This window comes from Pseudopipra pipra, chromosome 3, assembly GCF_036250125.1.
Source record: "Pseudopipra pipra isolate bDixPip1 chromosome 3, bDixPip1.hap1, whole genome shotgun sequence".
NCBI lineage: Eukaryota > Metazoa > Chordata > Aves > Passeriformes > Pipridae > Pseudopipra > Pseudopipra pipra.
Genome location: NC_087551.1, coordinates 41,862,358 through 41,879,635, shown reverse-complemented (window position 1 = coordinate 41,879,635; position 17,278 = coordinate 41,862,358). Strand labels below are relative to the sequence as shown.

Genomic DNA, 17,278 nt, shown 5'->3' with positions numbered 1-17,278 from the left:
GACCGCCGGCCCCGCGCCGCCGCGTGACATAGCGCGGCGCTGCGGGGAGGGGCCGGCGCCGCTCGGCCCGGCACAGACCGGCACCGGCCGCCAGGCGGCGCCGCAGCGCCCCGCGCCGCCCGCCCCGACGGCCGCGGGAGCGCGGAGGGGGCGGGTCGCCGCCGCGCGGCCGCGCCTCTCATTGGCCCGCTCACCTCTCCGCGCGGCGCGACTGGCTGGCTTGGCGCCGGGGGCGGGGCCGCCCCGCCCCGTCGGGGCCCGCGCGCACCCCTGTCCGGCGGTGCGGCTGTGGGGGGCCGTTCTGGCCGCGCCGCTCTGAGGTATCCTCGGCCTTGGCGGGGCTTCGCCGCGGGACAGGGGCTTCGCCGGCGGCCCCGGTGGCTTCCCAGCACAGGTCTGGGCCCCAACTGCCTGCGCCCTTCTCCCGGAGGGGCGGAGCGGATCGCACTTAGCAGGGCAGGAGAGCCGTCAAGTTGCGGTGGCGTGCTCTCGGTGTGTTTGCTCAGTGAGCTCCCACCGGCAGCCTTGGGGAAGGATAAACTGGGCCATGTGCCGTGGGAAAGGGGGCACTTCATTTTTAGCACCGTTGAAATAAGTTGGCCATGGAAGGTTTTGCAGTTGAACGATGGAAATGAAAGGCTGGTGAATGGCTTGCCTCTGCCCTAAATTGGGAACGTTATTAACACATTTCTTCTGGGGACCTTAGCAGCACTGTACAAACATGAACCGTGACACCTGGAGTACCTGGGATACCTCACTTGGCAGGCATCGAGTGCAGGTATCTGAGACAATTTACCCAAATTAGTGCTGATAAGTCTGTGGCAGAGTCGGGATTTCAGTTTACCATTTTCAGCATCTGAGTTCCCAGTGCGCCCTACTATTTCCCTCACTGAAATGGAAACCCATGTGAGGCAGATGGTTTAGTACTGCAGCACATGCTACATCTGCCCATCATGCCCCATCTGTCTGTCTCAGGGTAACTGGAGGAGCTGGAAGTGTCAGGCCTGTGGGGATGTCATCTTCCACCTTCGGTAAAACCTGAAGCTCTGTGTGGTCGGACCACTGAAGGCCCTGCAAAGGCTCATGCCTCATGCAAATAATCACTCTGTACAGCTGATCTTGTTTTCCTAAGTGCCCTGGCTTCTTCCACGGGAAGTGTCACTGTGGCTCTCCATAGGGTTGTGGCACTTGTGCACTTAGACATTTTGGGCATTCCAAAGCATGGCCAGACCCAAGGTCCTCCGTGGCTGAAGGCAGCTGGGAAGACCCCAGGTTGGATGCTCTATGCATGCAGTTGAAGGTGTGGGGAAGGAACATCGCCCTGCAGCCCCGCACCAGGGTGGCAGCACCCATTTCCTGCAAGGAGCACAGTGAGGCAAGGATGGAGCAGCCAGCAGAGCATAGGGGCTCAGTGTGACTCTCATGCTCAAGACCCAGAGGGGCCATTGACCCTCTCGTGGGATACCACAGTCCTGCAGAATTATGTTCCCCTAAATTAACAAAGATAGTGCTACCACATATGACATTAGCCCCAGAGAGTCATCACAGGGCACCCAGCTACAACCAAGAAGCGTTTCCCCATTGGGTGCTTTCATACTTTTACCCCTCTGTGATGAAGCCTGTGAGGAGATCACCCAGGCAGCTGAGCTCTGCCAGGAGTGACAGGTAGAAGAACTGGAGTGGGAGCCTGCCTGTGCTCAGGCATGTACTAAAATGACAGAAATAGCTTAATTTGTACCTTTGGTTATTTTGGTGCAAGTCCTCGTGGGGATGCTGAGGTTAGAACAAAAGCATTCTATTTTAATTTAGTGTAATTATAGCTTGTCTACTTAGAAAAGCTGAATTGCTTTAACAATACTATTGCAGCTAACTCCCCAGAGTATGGATGCAGTTGTGCCAGGATAATGCTAATATGGCTTATTCTTGTTGGAAAAGGGAAAAACATTATGTGTGCAGATGCAGGTTCACTTTGCAAACAGCTGCAGCTGTTTGAAAGGTTACCACCAGGGCAGCCTATTACCACGCTTGTTCTTGGGGCTCCTCCCTCCATAGCAGAGCCTTAAAGGCAAGTGTGCTCCACAGCCACCTGGCTGCAAAATTACAGTGTTTAATTCAGGACTGGGCACCTTCAGCCCAGCAGGTGTTCCACTCAGAGGCATGAGAAGACACTGCGTGGCTGCTCTGCTGAAATGGTGAGGGAGCTCAGAGCTACCTGTAGTGTGGAAACAGCTTGAGCAGCGATGTTGTTTCAACAGTGAACTGCACAGCTTAGTATAGGAGTGGTACAGGTGACAATCACATTCCTGACCAAAATCAGGTACCAGTCCCTGTACCATAAATTGTTACAGGTCCTTCTTTTCCTTCAATGGAGGCAAAAGGAAAATGGATAAATTGCACAGACTTGTATCCCTTCTTCTAAATTGAAAACAAATCACTTTTCAGTGAAACTCCAAAGGTAGCAAGGATCTGCACAAGACAAGGAACAGTATCTTCAGTCATTTCTGGGGAACTGCATCGAGCTGGATGCTGTTACTTCTGGTGCATTTCCTCCCTACTGCTCTGTGCAGAGGGCAGAACCACATTTGCAGCCCAGTATCTCATTTTTATTCTGCGTGGTTCTAAATGTATATATAGGTGCATCTCTATACAAGAGGAGGCAATGCTAACAAAAGACACGTACAATGGGAAGAGGTACAGCTTTTAAGGCTGTAGTTTCCCCTGAGCAGTACCCAAGAAAGTTGTCTCCTGCACACATGAGCTTTGATAGAAAGGCCCGTTGTGCCTGAGGAGCAGAGCTGTCAAAAGGGGTCTCCATCTCTGTGCCAAAATGCTTGTTACCCTTCTCCTGTCAGAGCCCAGCAGCTGGTAGTTTTCCATCTCTAGAAATCCAGGGGAACCTTCCACCTCGGGGAACAAGAAACTGGAGAAAAGTCAATAGACCAGACAAGATTCATACCACATTTATTCAAGGAAAGAAATAAAAGGAGTACCATAATTACATTTTAACTACATTTTGCTCTCAGCACCATCCCATAAATCATGTACCTTGTTAGTACTGTGGAATAGCATATGAAGCTGGAAGTCAGCACACAGTAAATACGTTGACAGTAAGTACAGTAAATACTGTTCACTAGTTGGCTTTGGCCATCTTGGGCAGTGTGTCTTGCTGAAGTCATGGCAGCTGATGGATTTTTGCGCCCTTGGTCTGTTTTGTCTATTTTTGCTGAAGAGAAGGTGAGCAGGCATTCTGCAATCTCTGACACCAAGCTGGAATATGGCACAACTGAGGGCACAAGGATGTACGAGCAATGTCACCTCTTAGCTGCAGTGGCAAATGGCAAATTCGTGTCCTGTATGAGAACTCCTTAAGAGAAAAGTTGCAAACCACAAGGAAAAATCCTGTAGGTGGAAGATGAGAGGGCGGGCAATATGCACTGGGTGCCAATCCATTTGAACAGCATCGAAAGATGATGTGAGAAAGCCCTTCATGCAATGCTGCAAGCAAAAAATGCCACATGGACATTTTTAAACACTTTCAGCAGACAAATACAGCCAATGCATTGAGCTAAGTAGGCTCCAGCAAGTGAGCCATAACAGTCTGCATTGTTTCTGTGCTTGGGGAGGGGGGATGTGAGTGGATTCAGAGCTGCATGGTTGCCCTATACTGTAATGTACCCTACCCAGTACTGTAGCCTTTTGTGTAAAAGGATGAGCTAAACAGTTGTTTTGCAAAGGGGGGGCCCGTTTGCACCACAGCAGCAAGTCAGAGCAGCTCCCAGGCAGCCGTGGTGGCGGTGGGCTGAGGGTGCATTGATGGAGGGATGCTGTAACAGATAGCCCCTGCTTCTGAGCTTTCAGCCTCAACCCTATCACATGCACACATCTTACAGGTTTGAACCCAATTGTTTTCAGAGCTCTAATCTGGGGGATAAACAGGCTTAACTCCACATGGGTCAACAGGGTGGCAGTTGTCTGTCTCAGGGCTGAATTTGACACATTATCAGCCAGTTCCCAGAAACGCTCTTCCTCTATCCTACGTGCTCGTGTTAGTCAAATATTATTCTTCAAGAAAAATTACAGAGAGAGGAAATTATTTTATCAGGATGTGAAGTAGGTCATTGTTATACCCTGGCTTATCTTTTTCCCTGTGATACAAAAACTATGAACTAGATACTGGCCTTGTAGAATGAAAGCTTTCTTTTTTTTCTTTTCTTGCAGAAACTTGAAAAGCTTGACACAGAGAGAGGCGAGGGAGTGAGGCAGCACTCTCTGAGCATGACATGATGCACTGCTGCTTGTTCCAGGGAAGGGTATGGCTGCTCTGTACGGCTGTCACCAAGATCCTGTTCTTTATTGAAAAGAGCAACCCTGAGGTCTGGAAAAAACCCCATCTCTAATGCACCCCTTCATTTTCCAAAAAGCAGGATCCTGGTGACTTGGTGGAGCGGGTCAGTGGCATGCAAGGTGGTGAGAAAAGAAAGGGGAAGAAAAGGGAAGGAGAGAGGAAGGGAGGGAGTGAGGGAGGGAGAAAGAGAGAGAGCAAGGAAAGGACAGCAACCTGGGAAGGAAAGGGCAATTTATATAAAGGAGTGCTCTGTCTCTAGAGAAGTGCCTTTGAGACTGTTCTTTGAGAAATATGAGGGGAAAGGGCTAGAGAACTACAAGATACTGCCACTTTTATTATATATTTGATTTGTAGTTTTAAAAAATTATATTTTTACCAGGGCTTTTTTTAATAACATTTTCATGCCCAAAGTATTGATTTCAGGGACGTTTTCACTACCTGGGGAAAGGGATCAGGAAGTTGCACACATTACTAACACAATAAATTTTTGCCACCCTACCAGCTAAGTTCTGATTGAGAAGAGGCTACCAAAAACTCACAGGCAAAACCAATTGTTGAGATAAACATGGGGAAAACCCTACAAAACCAAAACAAAGAACAATTGCTTCAAGCCTCCCAAATTTCTATTTAATTCAGAAAACAAATTAACTCTAACCTCTATCTGCGGCGCCTCTGCAGGGAAACCACAGTGGGAGGTGAGTCCTTTATCTCGCTTTCAAAATCCTTTTTGGCTGATCTGAGGTCAGGTACTGAAAAGCACTGCATGTCCTGATTTTGTGTGACAGTCACCAATTTGCCAGCTTGTCCTGTAAGCCCCTCACTGTCCTAGGGCTGCCCCACACCCCTCTGAGTGCACCAGAGGTGGGAGCTCTTCCGAGGGCTCTCCCTGCTGGCTCTGAGCAGAGACTAAGCAGTCACCCCAGCAGGTCGCCTGGGCACCGCTGGAGACACACTGGGTAAGATCTAGGTGGTGGCAGATAAATGTCTTGGTAAGAAAAATAACAAAGTTACCAGTTTTGCCAAACACCTGAATGAAGGAACTGCCCCTGCCCTGTGGTATATTGCATTTCATTGCTCTTCTTTTCACTAGGATTTATAACCTGCCATGCTATTTCTGCCACAGGAGTCCCAGTTTGCCACAATCTGGAGAGAGGGAGGAAATCCAAGGACTAAACAGGAGGAGAAGAAAACATGCTTGGACAATGTGCTGCACACTGGTGGGACTGGTGAGTGACAGAGGAGAGAGCTGAGAAGAGAAACAACAGCTAGTTTGGACAGACATCACTGAGGAGCTGGAGCAGAGCAGCTAACACTCAAAACTGACATGGTTTCTGCAGCACAGGTGCTCTTTACCAGACCACCTACCAGTCCATGTGTGAATTCCCTCAGTAGTTTTCCTAGCTGCCATAACCCTACCGGTTCCTCAGGTGGACTCCCAAAACAGCTGTCAAAATCCTAGTCTGCCATGCTTCTGTTCTCTAGGGGCTCTTTCCAGCAGCTGGGAAAACCTTTCATTTCTGCTATGCATCCCCCTCCCTGTTAAAGCAGACTAGTGAGTAATTTTTCTGCCACAGCCTTCCTGACAGTTGTAGCACTCCTGGGAAGAAACCGTGCCGGCTGCCTCTGCTGATTCCTGCTTCAGCCCTGCTCTTATCCCTGATATGAACGCTCTCTTTACTCCATGCTGGAACTGAGGTGACCTACATTTATGGGCATCTTCATGTGACCCCGCAGGCAGATCTCTATGGCCTTCATGCCCAAGCCTAGACTGCAGTCCACCATCTCCCATATACACTCCTACATCTTCAGTGATGTAGTCTATATTCCTGAAGTTGTTTGTACCTTGGAGGTATTTTTTGTACAGGAGACATTTTCTTTTTTAGACAAGCTAAAAGACCTTTATCAGTTTTCTTTTCAAGGTTATGCGAGGCATCTGTTTTGTTTTCATACTGATTAAACACCCAGAGTCTCTTTGAATGCAGATGAACCCCAGCAATCTGTGTGCACTAAAATTCATCACCCCGTTCTGTGTACCCCACCCACATGCTATACCTGAACCCCTCACCTTGCCAGAGTTTTAGGCCTCAGGACTGCTTCAAATGGGAGTCAGGTTCCAGAGCAGCCTGCCAGACCTGGGGTTTCTTCCCCAAAATCTACATCCTTATGGCATGACGGATATAAGGGATCTGACCTCCTGAGTCTGCAGAGAGAGGGCTGGGAGGTGCTGGGGAACTCCAGCTGCACAACAGGAGATGCAGAAGTTGTGTCTGGACCAGGCCTAAAATTGCTGATGCTTTTAAATATTGATAACCTAAATGTGAAGATATCTCTTTGCATTTGGGATGCAAGGATGTATTTAAGAATAAGGTCCCTGTTTGCAAATGAGTTGTGACAGAGGGTAATGCGATCAGACCAGGCTGGAGAACTGGGAAGAGGCTGCTACAACCCAGGCTGATGGGGCACAGAGGGAGACAGTGAGCAGTGAGGTAGGTGGAAGGAGACAGGCTTTGCACGTCTTAAATGCAAATGCAAATATTGCAAGAGAAAAGGGAATGCAAGAGGGCAAACAGTCTGTGTGTCCCCTAAGAACAGAGAATCAGGACACTGAACAGCTTCGTTATGCTGAAGCAATTTCTCAAGGTGCTTGTAAAATATGCCCAGATTGGGCTGAAACAATCACTACCCAGGCTGAACAGAATTCAGTACTTAGTACTCCCTGGAAAAATCTACCACTTCCCCACCACTGGGGGATGTCCCCAGAGGCACCGCAAACTGGGCCATCCACGCCCTTGCATGAGCCCAAGTTTCATGAACCCAGCTTCCTAGTGGGAGACTTCACTTTTGTTAACAGTGCTGGGAGGTGAGGTTAACAGAGAGACCTGTCTGCTCTGCCAGCAATGCTCTCATGCTTGCTTCTGCATCTAGCCTCCCCAGTGAAACTTGGCCTAGCCAATAGATCTGTGCTGATCTGCTTTTGTGGACAGTTTGTCCCATGCATTTTTAGCTGGTTACTCTTTAAGGCTGAAAAACAACAATTGGTCCTAGTGTTATCTCTTTTGGAGCCAGACACTTCCTCTTGGTATCAAACTTGGAAGAACCCCATGGCCGCTGCTGAAAAGCCTTTTCCCTTTCCACATATAAAGATCTCTTCTGAAAGCAGTTGCTAGGATCTTCTTGGTGGGGATTAAAAGGCTTGGAACAAGCCAGTGCAAGTGTCAGTTTTATTGAAAGTGAACAGTCTGTTCTTCTGTGATAACTGCCCGACTTTGAGGGCAGGCATCTCAGGAAAGCATCCACAGCTGGCTCCGGGGCAGCTTAGCAAAGAGGGAAAGCCATGGCTTTTTCTGTGCTGCATGGTAACACAAAGGCAGGAAACCAAAGACCGTGATTCACTTAGTGCGGAGCAAACGCTGCCATCCAAATCAGCACCATCCTGGCTCAGGTGGTTGTACATGGGGGCTCCCGGGTGCCTCCCTGATCCCCAGCTTAGCTGGGCCAGCTCAGTGCCGAGTCAATCCCACCTCCGTGGTGCCGGCAGCCGCAGCTGGGGAGGAGCAGGCACTTCTCAGCATGCTGTGCTCCACCCCACCAGAAATCTTCTTTCGTAGCAAACTGTGAGCTGGTTTGGGATACTGGAAAGCAGTTACACAGGCATTATGTTTGTCTTTTCAGGGACAGGATGAAAACCTTCAATTCCCAGGTTTTCAGGACAGCACTTTTCAGCCATAATAGTTATGCATAAATCAGAAGCCAACCACAATATAAGAGATTTTTTCCCTTTCAGGCATCCTGTCTCTAGTTGGGAGTCCTTCACTAGCATACAAGGCTGGGCTCAGGAAATTGTCATTCTAGTGCATTTGAGCTGGATTTTGAAAGAAAGAGTTGCCAGAACAGTATCACCAGCATGGCTCTAAAAGGCAATGGTTTACCATCACACAGCAATGTTTTCACCAGGCTACTTTAAAACAGTTTTCTAAGCAGAATGAGATTCCAAGGGCTCCTTTACTGGATAACCTTGACAGACTAGTGTCCTCTCTTAGCTGGGGAGGGAGCTGACAGAATTCATGTGCCTAAAAACATAGCTCAACAGGGAAACAAACCTCCTGAGTGAAAACTGAGCCTCAATTTATCAGTGTTTGAGAAAGTGCTTTGTAGGTGTCTTGAAGTCCTTAGACTAAAGATGTGAATGAGGGTAAAGCATTACTGGTAGATAATGTGATCCTGTCTTTGAACCTGCTTCTCCAGCTGCTTTATGGATCTCCATATCTTTGACAGAGAGTGTTAGAGCAAGAAGGACAAAAATGCTGAACCACTTCCAGCTCCAGTAGTTCAGGAGAGGGGTTTTTGTGGAGAAGTGTCCTAGAGGCTTTGAGCACCAGCCTCTGTTAGCTGCAAATACAAACCACTAAAAAGCACCAAGCTTTCCCACTGAAGTAAAGGCATAGGGAACAGGAGATTAATAGGTTGCCAGCTGTGTCGGCATGATAAGCCAAGCAAGAACCCAGACGCTTTCAGTTGAAAATGGATTGAGACCTCAGCAGGGGCACATGGCAAATCAGCCAGAAGCTACACATGGAAAACTGAGCAAGGCAGTGTGGGCAAACAATTCTTATCTTCACTTTACGTCATTAGAAATGGCATTGTAAAAGAGGCAGCAAAGTATTTGCTGGAAAGAAGGAGGGAAAAGTCCACAAGCTTTCTTGGCTGTACATGTAGATTTTAAAATGCTACTGTTTTCCTCGGAAACTTGTCATTGAAAACAAACACCTATCAAAAATAACCCAGCAAGTTCTTCCAGAAGGCTAGTCGGTTGCTTGTTTTGGTAGATTTAGCCAAGCTGTGCTGGCAGGAATCTGCTGTTGTGCTCCAAAGGCAGTCAGGAAAATACAACTTCTTAAACCAGTCTAAAGCACAGCTGTCATAATTACCCCGTCTACTCTGATTTGCCGCAAAGCAGGACTCATGGGAGAGGCAGACCTCAGAAATGTGGGGTTTCTGCAAGGTGATGCTGTCTGCAGCCATCTCCCTGTTTCCCACAGTTCTTGCTTCTTCAGCAGCCCAGCCCAATTACCTTCCTAGGCTTTTTCTTTGCTTTCTCATTTTATTGTTTTCTTTAAGGCTAATTAACAGAAGAGTGAATGAGGCCCAGGTTTCTTGTGTGGATTTTTTTTTTTGTGGTGGTGGTGCTTTTCATTTTGCTGAGTTTTCCTTTTCCTTTTAAGCAATTATATGCACGAAAAGCACATTTCCTATCAGAGGGAGTACTGAGTAAGGAGAAGACTCAGCAAGGAGAATAATAATAATTAAGGTAAGGCCATGAGTAGGTTTCGCCTCCTCCTCCTAATTTTGCAGCACCATCCTGAGCAAGTAATGAGCCCTCACTGCACCTCTGCTATCAGCACCCTGGAGCAGGGAAAGGCACAAATATTTCCACCACACAGGAGGTGTGCAGGTGTCAGTAAGAGGTGAGCTGAGAAGAAAAGCAGTCTCGGATAAATACAGCTGAATCTTCACAGCCTGGATCCATATGGCCTCTGGATCCATCCACCCTATGAAGCCTCCAGCTGGCCTCTGGGCAGAGTAAAGCTCTTCACTGGGTTATGGCCGGGGGTGGGCTTACTGCATCTGGGTGTCTTGGGGCAGGGCCACCCATCACATGCTGGTGGGGAGCTGTGGCTCCCAACACTTCCCTCCTCCTGCCGCAAATCCTTGCCCCCTGTGTGCATGGCTCTACAGGGACTATAACCTTGTGCCTGGGAGCTAGCCCTGGAAATCTGAGGGCACTCTGTCAAAAGGTGCAGTTGTGACTGTTCAGGTATCGAAATAATGGTATTGCTCAAAATATGACTGTCGATAAAACAGTGCATTTTCATATAATGCCATAATTAATGAACACAGATTCTCTGTATTTGCAGTCCCTGACACCATAGTGATGGACATGATCTAGTAACAGAGACAGATGACCCAGTAGCTGAATGACTGATCATCTCCCTCAGAACACAGGTATGGGGAAAATGAGTGGAAAAAATAGAAAATGGAAAATGCATGATGCTGAACTGCTTTCTGTTTTTCTCAGCAGGGGAACTTCAGGCAATGTATCTGTAAAGCACCAAGTACCTTCCACTCTTCCCGACCCCGCCAATTTCCTCTGCACAAACCATCCATATGGATTTGACATGTGGCCTCTGAGAGACCCTGCATTGTACATCCCAGTAAGTCAAAGCGTGTAGGGTGGAGGAGCCACGTTCCTACCTAAGCTTCTGCAAGTCACTAAGGGTCAAGTTAAGTGCAAGCCTGATCCTGTTGTCTGGACTAGGCTTGCCCAGTTCATGCTTTAAGCTGCCCAGCCTCAGCAGGCTGGGTTTCCTCTCAGCTGCAGACCTCAAAGGAGGTGGCCCCTGTCTCGCTCCATGTGGTCCTGGGCAGCTCAGCATCCCCACCAGATTGGGGGCACATCTTCGTGGCTGGCTCATCCTCACCTGCCTGAGGGGCTTCAAGACTTGGGGCTGGGGAAGGAGGTTGAGAAACAAGAGGGCTGTGGGACTTGAAGACTTCTCTGGAGCCATGTAGCCCTTTCAGCATTTCCATGAGTTTGTTTTTCCTCTCAGACCCAGGGGCTTATCGGCACTTCCCTGCTTCACAGGGATGCTGCGATGAGTAAATCCATTATAAGCTGTGCAGTGCTGAGACACCAAGTCTACGGCCACACAAATTAGTAGGAGAGGCCAAGGAATGTTTTCCACCCCCAAGACCCATTGGCATGCCCAGCCATCGCCAAAGGGATGTGCTCCTGTCCCGCCAGAGCAGGAGAGCTGTGCCCAAACCACCTGCAGAGAACCACACTAGCTCCTGAAATATGCCTGGGCATTGGCAGCAAACTCATGCAAGGGCAATGCCAACCATTTAATTGCATGGGCAACTGCCTGGGCCTGTGCCCTGCCTCTACTTTATTAATTTATTAGTACCTTGCTGCTAGCTTACACTCGCATAGACAGAGAGCTTGCCATTAGCAAGGGCAATAAAGTGCCTGTGAGAGAAAAGTCCAAAGTGTTTTATTGGTTTCAAAATAAAAAGGTGCTTTCTCCTCTGGGGTTCCATCTCGTTTGTCCTGGTCACTGTGGAGCTGGGTTGATTCAGACAGTGAGATTTTTTTTTTTGTGCAGTGCCTAGCAAAGGGAGCCTTGATGGCCGTGCATCACTGCTATCCCAGCAGATGCTGCTGTTGCTGTTATGAACATAATACAGCCAGGTTTAAGACAGGGATGTAATGCTCTGAGTGGCCAGCTTACTGAAGGGAACAAAGAAATGATTATAGGGCCAGGGAAAAAATAAGGGGGAAAAAAACTAAAAGAAAACAAAGAGCCATTGACAAGAGACAAATTAGTTAGGTCTCGAGTGTCCTTCTCCATCTGATAAAACAAAAATGTCCAGAGCAACAATTAACAAAAAAAATATGAGGGGTAGGGTATCTCTGTTTAGCTCCAGGTACTGACTATACACAGGGCTCTTTTTTGTTGTTGTTGTTCTCATGTTTTGGGTTATCTTGAGTCTTGGTTAATGTAGAGCTGGTTGCATGTGTGTATGTGTGTGTGTGGTGCAGTCCCCACAGGTTTGAGAGCTGTCTTTTGTGAAGGAAGGGAAGCCCTCCTGAAGGGCAGCAAAGGAGCAAAGCAGGTGCAGAGGATACAGGAATGTGCTTTGGCTGCTCCTAAGGAAACACAGCTAAGGGGTAGGAAAAGAACTCAGAACTAGAGGCACATCAAGCAAGTGATTAAGGTTGGGAAGACAGCACTAAATAAAACCAAGGCAACAGAAAAGGAAAGCTGAGGAGAGTGCTGCTCCTGGGCTGCTCTGGGGTACATTGCTCATCTCTGGCTCACTAGCAGCAGCAAGGCCGGGGAAGGATAGGCCATCCCCATGAGAGGGCTGTATGAACAACAGGGAGCTGAACGCTGTTTGGTTTTGCCACATCAAAGAGAAAGGGAATAATCTGTTCTCCACAGCATGTAGAGGTAAATAAAGAAAGACATAACGAGCTCAAACTGCAGCACGGAAAGCTCAATACAGATGGCAAGACAAACTTTCTAATGTTGTGGACAATTGCATATTGCAGTTGCCTCCAGGGACTGAAGCATCTCCAGAACGGTAAGACACCCAGGGCTGTCAGGAATGGTTAGGGACAGCTGATTTTGTTTCTAGGCAGCTGGGGTGCAGTGGTGTTTCCTGACAGTGCTCTTCCAACCATACTTTTGGAAAACAATCCAAACACTGTCAAGTGCTATGGCTCCATGGTGATTTTCACTGACAACAGAAAGGAAACTAGACAAAGGCTAGGATACATTTCAGTGTTCTTGCTCTCTTACTGTAGTATTTGTTTATATGTGTGAAAGCAGATGCACCTGTTCCATTCACTTTTTCTCCATTCACTTCACTGACCACCTCCTCTTGTCCCATGAATCTTTGGCGTGTCCCTGAAGTGCAGCCTAAAAACCATAGGATGGGGTAACCTCATGGGAACTGTTTTGGGTCCTTTCTCTGTGTGAGTGTGACCAGCTGCCCAGTGCCAGGCACTGCCCCAAAGGACTGTTCATCTCTATGGGTGAGGCACAAATGGGTATTGGGTTCTGAGCAAAGCCCGGCCCATCTCATGCTGCCGGCTGCTGCTCAAAAGCCTGTGAAAGGCATCGTCAAGACCTGTCAGATATACAGCTAGATGCTGTTAAGTGCTGTCTGTCCTGGATTATAGATTGCTTTCTATCAGAGAAAGATCACAGAAACAAGAAATGACTCTTACCTCTTACAGTTTTGTGTTTGGAAGCAGTTGTTCTTAGCTATGTTATATCATTTACCTATTTCACACCATCTCTGGTCTCATTGGAAAAGTCTCCACTTCATTTGCAGTGATTCCTCTTTCCTTCCCTGCTGGAGTGACGGACTCAGCTGATACCCTCAAAATTGGTCTGAATTTCTTCTGCTGTCTGTGGCAGCTAGTGGCACCACAGGTTATACAGTCTAAGTTTGCCCAACAATCTTGTTGCCGTAGTACGAAGCAGAAAGGAAAAGCCCTATCTTTACCTTTAGCTTCTGTAGTTCAAATAATTAAAATTTCTTTTGTCAGTAAACTGAGAAAACACAAATTGAAAGTGCAGAAATAAAAACATCATTTTTTTCTGAGGCAATGAGAACTGGATGCTGCAAACCCCCATGCAGCTTGCTTCCCTGTTAACCGAAGCGTAAATGTTCTTGCGTTCAAGGCCTCTCTCCCCTGACTTGAGCTCTTCTGCATGGCTTGTCCTTCAGAAGCTGAGTGACAATAATAAATTGTCCTACTTAAACAAGGCACCTATTTCACCTCTTCACTACACTCATAAAAAATTGGCAGTGCTAAATACTCTTAAAGATCAAAGGCCCAATATGCAAAACAGGTCCTGTACACCAAACTGATGGGCTTCTCAGGGTTTTGTTGCTATGGTGCTATTGCCTTGACAAGTTAAAATATCCCTTGTCAGTCTCCATGGCAGCCTAGAGGGAGAAGTAACCAACAAAAAATAACTGAGTATTTTCTTTGACGACAGCCACTGAGTGGTTAATTTTTTTTTTAAGCTTTAATAACCCTTGACTTCAAGTTTGGCTATTAACCCACCAACTGATCATTAACTATATGGACTGAATGACTGATTTCCAGAGGATTGGTGCAAAGCAGGATTAGTTTTTAGGGTTTTTTTCTTGAAGGACTCTAATATCTCCCACCAGCAGACAGACAAGCTATTGAATCCCCCATAAGACTCCGGGGCTGAGCAGAGAGGTACTTGCAGGTTATCTGCATAGAAACACACTGCTCAGAGCTGATAAACTCACTGACGCTCTATCCTGCTTTCTAATTTAACTCAAGCCTTGCTGAGCAGCAGGAGTAACCTGACTGAATTGCTGGGGGTCACAGCTTAAGGTCTTTAATCAACATTCCCAGCTTAATCAACAGGACTTTAACTAGACTGAAACACAAATCTGAATATTTCTGGTATTTACCCTGGTGCTTGTCCTTTTCCTACCAGGACAGCTAGTTACGGATAAATGCAATGTTGCTGCAGAAATGATCAAATGTCGATTGGGCTTCCCTTTTTTTACCCTATTCATCTTTAAAATGTCTACAGCTGAAACTTCCTAGTGGCAATTTGCTTAGGCCAGTTAGAGAATAATGTGCTAATAAACGAAAGGAGCATTTTTCTTTCATGAATAAACTAGTCTGACTCAGAGTCCATATCCTAAGCCACAAGACCATCCTGCCTTTATGACTTGAGATCCGTAAGACCTAAGAAGCTGACTCTGACTCAGCAGAGGAGGGCTGGGATTGGACTGTGTTTGCTATGTGTATCTTTCTTCCGAATACAACATAGCCAGAAATAAGTTAGGAAAAAGCCTCTGGTGCACTGGCCCTGATTTGTCTCTGGGGTTTTGACTGCTCCCTTTGGTATGACAATGAATTAAGTTCGGATTTATAAATAGCAGTCTAACCACCCTTGTGCTGACAGGCACAAATGTCAGGAAATATGTAGTTAGTTCCACCGGCGCGGCATCTTTGAACTTTAATTTTAAGTACCTCTGTCATACCAGGGGAAGCAGAACAACACATCTGGAACTAAAAGGTTCCTATTAGACTTTTCACACTAACTATTACCAGCTTTTTTCCAGATAGGAGTTTTCAGCAAAATGTTTTCTAATTCAAAAATACTGATCCCTCAAAGCTATTGTTTTTATTGTGAGAGTTACAAAAGAAGACACGCCCAGTACATTTCTCAAATAAAAGTAATAAGGAAAAAGTTATGAATATCAAAGCATCACTTTTTTTAATTATTGACATTTAAAAAAATATTTTCTTTATTCAAATGTCTTCTACTATGTAAATAATTTTACTTTTAAGTGTTAATTAAAAAAAAATCTTGAAAGCTCTGAAATTAAATATTTCCATTTCTCAAACTGCATTTTTATTGTTTGCCTGCAAATGTTTTCCACACCTTCATTTTTGATCCCATTTTCGATCCCATTTTCTGACTTGAGGGACTTTTTCCATTTCAAGCACCTTCTCTCGGCTGAAAATAATAACCAGATATTTTGTGCTTGAATAAAAAATAGGATGAAATTCCAGCTAAGATAGGCTACATGTGCCTTTGGAATATGTTCACAGAGGAGCAGCACACCTGTGCTATAGCCTCAGATATAATAGCAAGGCTCTGCTGTAAGTAAGCCAGGTGAGGAGTGCTCCATCAGATTGAACATGCTGCCACCCTCCTGTAAGGAGTTGCTAGCATGAGATTCAGCAGGACAACAAAGTGGAGAGGAACAGACAAAAACTGGGGGACAATAATTTTTCTGCGTATGTTTATTGAATTTTCCAGTTGCAGAAATGCAATCCTGTTGATTCACAGTTGGCAGGATAAATGCCCCAGTGTAACAAAAGCACCAGGTTCTCCAGCATTCATTTCTAATGCTAAAATCCTGCAGAAAAATCTGTTACTGTGCATAGGGAGAGACTGTTCCTGATGGAGGCAAAGCTCACAGTGAAGTACCAGCTGTAGCATTGGAGCCAAGAAGTTGCAGAGGCAGCTGCTGTTTGCCTTTCCTCATGTAGCATTCCTGCCTCCAGCCCTGCAGAGCAGTGGGACCAGGAGAGCACCAGTGACGCTGGCTGCATCCTGCACACCTGTAAAGCTGCCTCCTCAGGCTGTGGCAAGCTAACACTAGAGAGGTTTTTCCAGCTCCCAGGAATGAAATAGCACCTCTGCCAATACAGTCCATAGCAGGGCCTCAGGAAAAAAAAGCCCCAGTATAACTACAACCACCTCCACAGTCACAGTTGTCATTGCCCCTGAGGGCAGAAAACATAAAAAAGCCTAGACTCAAAGCAGCAGCACTGTGCCAGCTGCATTTGCTGTGTGCCCTAGGCTGGGTTGCTGAGCTGCTTGGGCTGAGCTGCTGGCTGTGGGGCTGCCAGGAGGCTGAGCTGCAGAGCTGTGAAGCTCTGGGGCTGCTGTGCAACTTGGATATGGCACTGGATGATGGGCTGTGAGGATGAGTGGTAGGGATTGCTGGACTCCCAGGATGTAGGGCTGCGCAATGCTGGGATGCGGGGACGCTGAAATGCAGGTATTTGGGGCTGGGTGCTAGGATGTGTGTCTGCAGGGCTACAGAACTGGACATTTGGATGCAGGTCTTCTGGTGTGCTTGGTTGCGGCACTGCTGGGACACCGACCTGGGGAGATATGAGGCTGCTGGGTGGTGGGCAAAGGGAAATGTTGGGCTGGAGGGCTGTGTGCGGGCTGGATCCAAGGCCGCAGGGGTGCTGAGTGGAGGGGTGGCAGGACTGCGGAGCGGCGTGTAAGGATGGATGCCGGTCTGTGAAAGGTGCAGGGCAGGTGGGGATGAGGGGCTGCTGGGCTGGGCTGGGCGCGAGGCGGCGGCGATCGCGGGTTGCGGGGCTGGGATGCGGGGCTGGGATGCGGGGCGGCGGCGACCCCAGGATGCGGGGCTGGGATCCGGGTTGCAGCAGCTGCGGTCGCCCCCTGCTGGTAGTTCCACCGCGACGCCCTGCAGCGGCCGCTTCCCTGCGCGCCTGTCCATCCCCTATTTGGCCGTAACAGCTGCCTGAATTCACAAGGATATTCACAATATTTTTTGTGTTGCTTTGCTTTTTTGTTTTATTTTTTTTAAGGGGGTTTTCCTTCCTTTGTGCCTAGAGCTGGCAACAGGATCCTGTATGCCCCATGTGCGGTGTCCTGTGGTGCCATCAGGTTACTGATTTATTCCATTAGCCACAGCTTAGAGATCACAGCTTCACACTGAGGCTAGTTGTCCACTGGCTTAAGTCATTCACAGGACACTGAATCTTGGCATCATCCTTGTTTGCAGCTTGCTGTAGCCGTCTGCAGCGCAGAGCTG

At 47.6% G+C, this 17,278-nt stretch overlaps 1 long non-coding RNA gene across 10 annotated transcripts; it reads left to right on the top strand.

The window, feature by feature from the left end:
- Positions 1–242: 242 nt before the first annotated feature.
- LOC135411366 (uncharacterized) lies at positions 243–15,302 on the top strand. 10 transcript variants are annotated; one of them, XR_010429116.1, is made up of 6 exons: positions 243–778; positions 4,219–5,044; positions 5,472–5,571; positions 9,568–9,653; positions 10,261–10,348; positions 10,422–11,432. It is a non-coding gene; the product is annotated as an uncharacterized LOC135411366 (long non-coding RNA). The 10 variants fall into 10 exon arrangements; XR_010429121.1 differs by lacking the exon at positions 9,568–9,653 and adding an exon at positions 13,247–15,302 and having other exon boundaries at positions 245–778; positions 10,422–10,557; XR_010429122.1 differs by lacking the exon at positions 9,568–9,653 and having other exon boundaries at positions 245–778; positions 10,422–10,557; positions 10,719–11,432.
- The last annotated feature ends 1,976 nt before the right edge of the window (positions 15,303–17,278 follow it).